The sequence below is a fragment of the Hyalella azteca genome, unplaced genomic scaffold (assembly GCF_000764305.2).
Source record: "Hyalella azteca isolate HAZT.00-mixed unplaced genomic scaffold, Hazt_2.0.2 contig5225, whole genome shotgun sequence".
Lineage (NCBI taxonomy): Eukaryota > Metazoa > Arthropoda > Malacostraca > Amphipoda > Hyalellidae > Hyalella > Hyalella azteca.
The window spans coordinates 118,769-128,175 of record NW_025935420.1 but is presented as its reverse complement, the minus strand read 5'-3'; the positions used below and the strand labels follow the sequence as shown (position 1 = coordinate 128,175).

The following is a 9,407-nucleotide window of genomic DNA, read 5'->3' as shown; positions in this document are numbered from 1 at the left end:
AAAATATTATACAAAAGGCTATGTTCACGCTGCCAACTTGTTCCTGATATTATCAGGAGAAATCTACTCTTTTTAGAAAGGTCTGAAAAGATAATTTTTTGGATTATCAGCATAGTGGAGTTCACAGCATATACAGAACAGAAAAGGTGAAGTCTTGTCTTCACCTGCAAGTGAAGTCTCACTTGCAGACAACATTCCATGCAAGAATTGTGAAGTGATGCTCACAATATATCCACATACAAAGTCTTGAGATCATACAAAAAATAGATCTTTCCTTCCACTGAAAAGGGAGGTCACACTAAAGTTTTGTACACCAAATATTGGCCAGCAATCAAAATTTTGATGAAAGTCCCAAAATTCTGTACAAGAAATTATTATGTATTATTGACACCAGGTTTATAACAAGACATTATACAATATGGGCTATGCATGTAGATCAAGATCTATTGTGCATTTAGCCTTTAGGTTAAGGTAAATTAACTTAAGAATTGTGTAACAGCAAAATCACTGCCAACTTTACGAACTCAGAAGGGATAAGCAGTCCAGCAATTTAGTGACACAGCAACAGCTAAAAAATTTAGACAGAAATGATATTAGCAACGCTTTATTGTATATATTAAACTATTAATTTAGTATCATTTTTCCTATCATTCTGGTAGCCTGACTTTACATTGAAGAATTAATGAAATTCTCTTGTATCAACAAGACAGAGTTTGGTAACTTAAATAAATTTTTGACTCATTTCAATTGCTTTGAAAATTTTACACCAACTGAGATTTTACTTACTGAATGAATTAGGTTAACTAATTTTAATATTAAAGGAGACCTAATGTTCAAGTTTGACATCATTTCTAGTCCAACAAAAATTCAGAATGTTTGCCATTGATAAACCACGTCCACAGCCAAGAAAACAAATGGCAAAAATAATAATAATAAAGTCAACTGGTCTACAAGAAAGTAGAGTATTCTACATGAGAGAACAGTGAGATAACTGGTAAATTATTACCTATGCATTAATAACCCAATTTCACTCTCTTTCTGAGACTTTTCCGATGAACTGCGAGTAAAGTTCAGTATCTGCCAAGAGGAAAACTTGAACAACATCAACATTTACCAGTAGTTAAATTATCTCTTAGTACAATTAAATTCTTCACAACAAAGCATGATTGAACAAAATTACAAACATTCAAAATGTGAAATTTTTTATTTTAGCAAGATTTTAATAATAATTATAATTTATTCAAACATATCATATCAAGTGGACGCAGTTTAATCGCTCTTTCCATGTGTAAATCTAAATCAGGATTCTTTGGGTTTGGAAAATCTATCAAATTCAACAGAGGTGAGCAGTCCAGCAGTAAAATTATCAATTAATTAAAAATATATACACATCACTATGAAGTAATCGGAATAAACAAGAAGTAGAAACATTCCAGTCTTGCTGCCATTCAAAATGTGTACACCAAAGCTTATTTGTGATAAGTTATAGTAGTTGCAAAACAGCCTTCTTGTCAGACCAATCTGCAATATTTGGCATTATTTTTATTATTTTTTCTTAATATTATATCAGTGTTAAGAGTTTAACATCAGGAGACTCTTCAGTCTTCACTGATGGGTAATAAGGACTCATTTAGGAGAATTCTGATTTATGAATGAGTCTATTGTCTCATAAAACATGGAGCCATAATCAAGCTTACTTTTAACCAGGAATTTAAAAGCAAAGAAAATACCACAAAAATTCGCCATATCTTTCCCTTATAAAGATACGGCAAATTTTTGTGGTATTTTCTTTGCTTTTAAATTCCTGGTTAACTTGCAATTCAAGCAAACAAGTGATTTTAATAGCTTACTTTTATTACTGCTTTGTAAAACTTCCCTATCAGCTCCCCAGTGGTGTGCTGACATTGCCTGCATCACATTGGTCCTCCTGATGCAGCTTTCTCTGAGGTGGTTTATGTGATCTTTCCCTCCCAATGCTGGGGAGTCAAGCAAAAGGCCCAGATGAGATATACTTGTATGAATATGTTCTGACAAATTCTCAATATTTACATTATCGATCCTAACATGAGGGAGAGGGTAGTTAACATTTTTACAAGTAAATAGTAATACTTTTGTTTTTCGGGATTCAATTGAAATCCCCTGAATTGAGTCCAGTTCAAAATTTGATTCACAAGTTGTACCTGTATACGGGCTTGTACCTCTCCCAAGTCAGGTCCAGTCAGGACCACCGAACCAAGAGCAGAAGCCACCATGGCACTCAAGGAAGGAAAGCTTTTCTTAGCAGCTAAATGCACTCCTTAACCGACCACGTACTGCAATAGATGGCATCATGGCAATGTCATCCGCATACTCTGCCAGAGTCACTACTCTCACACGGGGTAGATCTGAGAGCATGACATTAAATAATGTGAGTGATAAAATGGCTCCTTGTGGGACCCCACTCCTGATGATGTGCACAGGAGAAACTAACTGATCATGTTAAGTTAAGTAAGTTATTTTTTTTATGAATGTTTTTACCCCAAAGTTACTGCGAGTTACCCCAGGTCCCAGCGAGTCCCGGCCGTGACGTCCCTTTAGGAATTCTCATCGTAAGAAAAGTTTTCCGGGTTGACAAGATAACTTCTACTTCTGGTCTATGCATTCATAGCTTATATCGCATTGTTGCTCATATAAATGTTTTTTTATCTATTCCGACATTTAAAGCGTTTAGAGAAAACATATGGGTATCAAAATTATCTGGCAGGGGTTGCAAGTAAAATGTCGTTAAGGACTTAAAAATTCCGCAGTTTTGCTCAAGCCTATTACACCTCGTCATGATCAAACTCTCGATCTTCCTGATCGTAGATACTCTGGGTATCGTAGATACTCTGGGTATCGTAGATGACAAATTCTTCGACATAGAATGACAAATTTGTATCGTTCTATGACAAATTTTGGGTGGGATGAATGTTAAAATGCGCGCCTTATTTCTACATGAATAAAGCTCATATTCAGATGACCATNGGGTATCGTGGATACTCTGGGTATCGTAGATACTCTGGGTATCGTAGATACTCTGGGTATCGTAGATACTCTGGGGTATCATAGATACTCTGGGTATCGTAGATACTCTGGGAATCGTAGATACTCTGGGTATCGTAGATACTACCGTCCTCAGATCGATAAGGTTATTAATAAGCAACGTATTACACGAATCTTCGTTTGAAAATGTTTCTATTTCGTTTGTAAAGTAAATTAATTTGTAAAAGGAATTGCCAGTTAAAGTGAGCAACAAATTTTGGGTGGGATGAATGTTGTGATACACGCCTTATTTCTACATGAATAAAGTTCATATTCAGATGACCATGAATGTTGTAATACGCGCCTTATTTCTACATGAATAAAGTTCATATTCAGATGACCGTGAGACGTTAGATGGTCTGGCTGCAACACCGTATCTGTCTTAATGTATCCGTCGAGCTGAAAGGTTCTAACCACTGCCGTTATGTAATGTAAGTTCCCTGCCACGTACATTACTGATTATAAATCACTTTTATTTTTGTTTCTGTTGTTGCTTAAACTTGGGTAGTGATTTGTTAATTAGTATATGATATCTGTTGCTCATATTCCAGAAAAATGCTCGTTTGTTCGAATATAACCTGGATTGCCAAGTCTTCCTTAATTTAATACATAGACAATGCAGATAATTACTGTGTGGCTCTTAGAAAACTTAGCAAGCACGTCTGATCTTATGCAGGTGAGCATCTTGGACATCTCCTCCGTGAATTACTATACTATTATACATTATGAAAAGTTTTCACATGTTTTTGATGCATTGGCCTCTATGACTAGTTGTATTTGTCGTATTTCAAAGACAGTAACGAACCCTCACAAATATTAGAACTTCCACCTAAGCTCCGCACCTATCTTTCAACGGACAAGTGCTAGGAGCATCAAAAATATTTACAAGACTTCAGTCATACATTATTACCGAGTGGGCTACGTGCAGACCGATCCGCCATGACTGAGCACGATCGTTTTTTAGCTATGACTAAACTATTCCTCAAAGCAACCAAACCTCAGCCGTCATTGTCGACTGTATTATGAAAAAAACATTTGGCATTAATATATTCCACAAGTATACTATGCGATTCTTGTTCTAAATTTTTTTTTTACGTTATAATGTTTTTTCATTGTAATTAATATATTCATTAACCTTTATCATAACGAGCACATGCATTATGTACCGTATGTGTGTGTTTCACTGCAGAAAATTACTGAACACGAAGAATTTTTTTCTGTAATAATATGTAATATGTTTTTTCTGTAATAATATGTAATAATTTTCTTGTCAAGACCGCGTGATATATGCAACCATTAGTCGGATGTGCTGCCATGCCGGCAAGCTAATGGCGGAATTATTCATAAATTTACCCAGAGACAAATACAGTTTCAGCTGATGGTGACCTGGAAAAAGGTATTAATTTTTCCATCATTGTTATCTTCGAATCGCTTGAGTGCCAATGAAATAATAATAATGTCACTCGATTGTTCGAATCGCGGAGTAATTAAAAATTAATAAACTAATTTTTCTCTCGATAATTATTTGTGTTATTCAAGCTTTGGTTTTACATATATGGGTAATCTAAATTTCATCTAAAGATTGAAATAATGTGAATAAAATAGTGTCATTAGGCAGGTGTGGCGCCAGTATTTTCAAATCAGTTACCCCAACACACAACACAATCACTAAGCGCTGCGTGCTTTGTGATCAGTAGTGACGATTATATAAGTCTGTGGATCCACTAGAAAATTTATAGAATAGAGTAAATAGTGCTCGTCTCTCTTCGATTTTCGGATGATCTGATTAAAATTACACCCCTAGGCAACTGTCTCATTTCCGTATACGAAGAACGCATTCTGCCTTGGACAGTCTTGGTATAGTATAGTATCTTCGTCATCGAATAATAGGCCTGTCGCCGATTCTTGTACTTATCTTGACAATGTTTGATTTGTGTATTTTTCCATTACTGAGACCTTCCAACTCGTTGGTGATGTTCATCTTGACTTTCGGTGCGACCGTGCGAGATAGCTGAAGCGCTAGTAAAAGTGTGGCCATTAAACTAACTTATTGAACGCACTTTCCGAATATTACTACACAGCTCGCGAGTAGCATCATTCCCTGAAAATTTGCTTCGCACTCAACATCTTAATAATAGGTAAAGCTTCAAATATATCTTTGATAAAATTACTGCTTTATATTTAATATTATTTGGCGGAATGGATGTAACATAGCCAAGACTGAGCACGTGCATGTCTCTAGCGCTGACTCAACTATTCTATATTGCTGGCAATCTCCAGCACATCATCATCGACAGAAAGCAAATCTATCAATCATCATCACAACGAATATATGCATCGAGTATGTGTAAGAATCAGCACTGAAATATGCTTAGCGTGGAACACTTCCTCATATACTTTGGTACACGACTGCATTTGCCATGGGCCTACTACATTAATATCTCGTGTACATTCTATATCTCCGTAGCAACAGGTTGGAACTTGGAGATTGATATTTCAAATAAAACCTGCACACGTAAAAATCCTTCTTTTCCTTACTTGAGAGCACATTGGCAGTAATTTGTTGCACGTTGTCGAAGAGGTTTCAAACCTTTAAATTTCATATTGGCCAATATAGATAACTTTTGACGTCAAAGAGAGGAAAATTCCATGATACAGTACAATTTCTTACACGAACTGGTAAAATTCTTAGAAGCACAAATGCTTGCTGACTTTATATTCCATTATAATAATCTTGTCATGTTTGTAAGCCAGTAGAGATTACTTGCACTGTGATTGCGAAGCGTTTTGAAAGTAACTCTTTCTGTAGGAGGTTCTTATCGCCATCAGTTATGCGCTGTGGACCAACCCCCAGGCTATGGGCAACTGCCCTGAAGGCTGCAGTTGGCAATTCATATCGAATTTCCTTGGTGTTCGTGATAATTTTTACTCCATAGTTCATGTATTAAAATGATTCCATAATAACGCACAATTATGGTTCATGCATCACAGTACGTTCACGAATTGTAGATAGCAGCTAAAATTATAGTGATACTCTCGTGCAGTGACCAGCAACAATCGCATTTTGTAGGTAAGCAAAATTGAGACAGTGTCCTAGCGGTCGTAGCACTTGGACGCGATCGTTTTGTTGCTTTGATATTTGCAAATTAATGTTGAATTTAAATTAGTTCTACCGTGGAAAATGTTTTTTAAGATGGAAGAAATTTTTGTGAAAGAAAACGAAAATGTTGTAGGAGATACCCTTGTATTTGATTCTGCTGGAACGAGCGGCGAGCAAATTAAATTGTTATAATCTTTATTACTTGTCAACAGAGCTGGGCAGCGCTACTTTAAAATGTAGCGCCGCTACCGCTACCGCTACATGCTCTAGATGTAGCGGGCGCTACCGCAACCGCTACACCCACTAGATTGTAGCTAGCGCTACCGCACCGGTGCTACGGTAAAATGTAGCGCCGCTACATTAGCCGCTACAATGGCCAAAATTGTTGGAAATCTCTAAATATTTATTGTTCTGCTATTTGGATTTACTCATAAACATATAATGATAATAAAACATTTTCAAAACATTTCAATGCAACTTTATTGCAATTAACCTAACCGAACTAGTACGGGTTAGATACAGTAATAAAAGTTACAGCTATTTTTATGTTTTACCTTCCCTACATGGATGTCTACTTTAATCTGCCAGTCTCAAAAATTATCCACATATACATAAAAAATCAGTCTTTTATTTGTATATATATCGGGATTATTTTTGAGATTGGAAGATTAAGGTAGACATCTATGTAGGGAAGGTGAAATATAAAAATAACTGTGTAAAAATAACTGTAAGCAAACTGAAAAATGGTAAAATATAACTCAGTACTCACTGCAGTGAGTGACAGAGAGCGCATTTTCCCGTCGACGAAAACGAGAAAGCAACGGACAGACAGACAGACGAACGGACGAACAGACGGGCATGGCAAGCACAATAGTGCATTTTTTCCATAAATGAGAAAATGCGCTAAAAATACCTGAAAGTGGTAACTGGTAACAACTTAAAAGTAACAACTAACATGTCGACACTAGTAACAGGCTGAGGTTGACAACATTACACCGAAATCTTTCGTCTTTTCGTATTCTGTAATTTATATTATGTATGTATCATGCAGGTTTTTAAATAATATTTAATACTATTAAGTAAAATCTAAAGGCTTTATCTATAAATGTAGCGGTAGCGCTGTAGCGGCAAAACCTCGTATCGCTACTTAAATATGTAGCGGGCGCTACCGCTACCGCTACATTGCCTGTAATGTAGCGTAATGTAGCGCCGCTACCGCTACATGTAGCGCGCTACTGCCCACCTCTGGTTGTTAATGGATTAGGCAGTCATATACAGGAGAACCTGCGGCCTCGAGGCCTAAACCTTACAAGCCAAGCGGATGTTGTTCATTATTTTCTTATTTATAAATATGTTATTTATTTTCTATACCGAACACAATTTTTGGTTTGCTTATTACTTCTGGATGCTGATTTATGACCATTTATAAATAATTAATTATTTTTAAATGGTCTATAATAGAATTATAATTATTTATTCTAAGAAAATATAATTATAATTTATAATTTACGACCATTTATAAATAAAATTATGATTTTATTTATAAATGCTGACCTCACATTTATTAGTGCAGGACTTCAGGCGGGGGGAATTCGACCCCCAATTATGAGTGGCGTGGAACCCAAATGTTCAGCGATGGGGGGTTGAACCCCTAAACCCCCAGGGGAGGACGAGACCTTACGTTACCCCGCGGTGCGGGTTGAGCCCTTGAGCCCTCAGGTGGACGCTGAGGCTCTACGCAGGATATTCGAGAAATTCGGAAGCATCGCTTCTGTTACAACACCCAAAGGGAGTGCGGGAGAGACTCTCGTCCCTACGGGGGGGTGTGATGAGCCCCCAAAGGGGGTGCGGGGGAGACTCTCCCCCACGGGGTGGTGAGGTGAGCCCCCAGAGAGGATGGGGGGGGGAGACTCTTCCCCCATGAACTGGTGGAGCGAGGCCCGCGTGTCGGTAATCATTATTGTGCTCGCCGTGCTTCATGACTGCCAGATGGCCACTTTATTTTGGCCATATTGGCCGTTTATGGCCGTTTTTCATACCAGTTGACTGGCCATAAATAATGCATGTGAACTAGTACCCCCCGCAGGTTCTACAGCCTGGGCGGCGCTGAGGACGCCGCCGAGTGCCTGGACGGCTCGCTGGTGGGCGGCAAGACTGTCGAGGTCCGCGTGGACGGTGAGCACCTGGCGCCCACCTGCTGTGTGGCGCTCACCCGCTGTGTGGCGCCCACCTGCTGTGTGGCGCCCACCCGCTGTGTGGCGCCCACCTACTGTGTGGCACCCACCTGATGTGTGGCGCCCACCTCCTGTGTGGCGCCCACCTGCTGTGTGGCGTCCACCTCCTGTGTGGCGCCCACCTCCTGTGTGGCGCAAACCTGCTGTGTGGCGTCTAGTTGCTGTATGACACATTTAATACATGGCAGTTAGTGTATAAATTCAGTGCGCTAATCAAGCCGCTATACTACGTGACGTCATCGTCACGTATGACGTCATAGTGTGTCGTGACGTCACGCATGACTGTTGAATGACTCGTGCATTTCAGACCTGGGTTGCCTTCCCTCCGCCGCTAACCCTCCTGGTAGATCAACTCGGCTACTGGGCCCTCCTCCTGGACTGATTAAGTGGGTCACCCCCTCCCCCACTGAAAGTGGGTCGCCTCTTCACTCTCTTCGATTGTATCACCCCCTCCCCCACTGAAAGTGGGTCACCTCTTCACTGTCTTCAATTGCATCACCCCCTCCCCCCACTGAAACTGAAAGTGGGTCTGAAAGCTCACCGCCGTAGCAATTTTTTTGCGTAAGGAATCAAAGTCATAGCAAATTAATATTTCTATCGGCCAATCATAGTGCAAATTTTCCATTTTAACATTCATGTTTTCATTCGAATGATTTATTTATGTGCGTGTTGATATTTCTCTAGTTTGCTCGTCATAGATAAAATAAAGAAGTCAGTGTAAAATTCCGTTTTCTATAAGTCTCGAATATTTCCTAGTGAAAATTAAAGGTACGACTTAAGTATTTGCAAATTCGAAATGGATAATCCAATATTTTCAAATAAAACGACAAGTTCCCTTGGAAGTTTGATTTATCATGCGAAATATTGTTTTTTTCTATTCTGCAAACGAATATATTAAAAAAAACTAAGTATATATATTCAAAAAATTGATTTTAGATTTTATCATCGTGCTTTATTTGCACCAACAATCCACTACACTCCTGCTATCAATCCTACACGAGTGGAGTTATACC

The 9,407-nt window shown here is 38.5% G+C and overlaps 1 long non-coding RNA gene across 1 annotated transcript; it reads left to right on the top strand.

The window, feature by feature from the left end:
• The first annotated feature begins 7,993 nt into the window (after window positions 1-7,993).
• On the top strand, window positions 7,994-8,718 carry LOC125177840. The gene is made up of 3 exons (XR_007156680.1): window positions 7,994-8,039; window positions 8,247-8,335; window positions 8,702-8,718. It is a non-coding gene; the product is annotated as an uncharacterized LOC125177840 (long non-coding RNA).
• The last annotated feature ends 689 nt before the right edge of the window (window positions 8,719-9,407 follow it).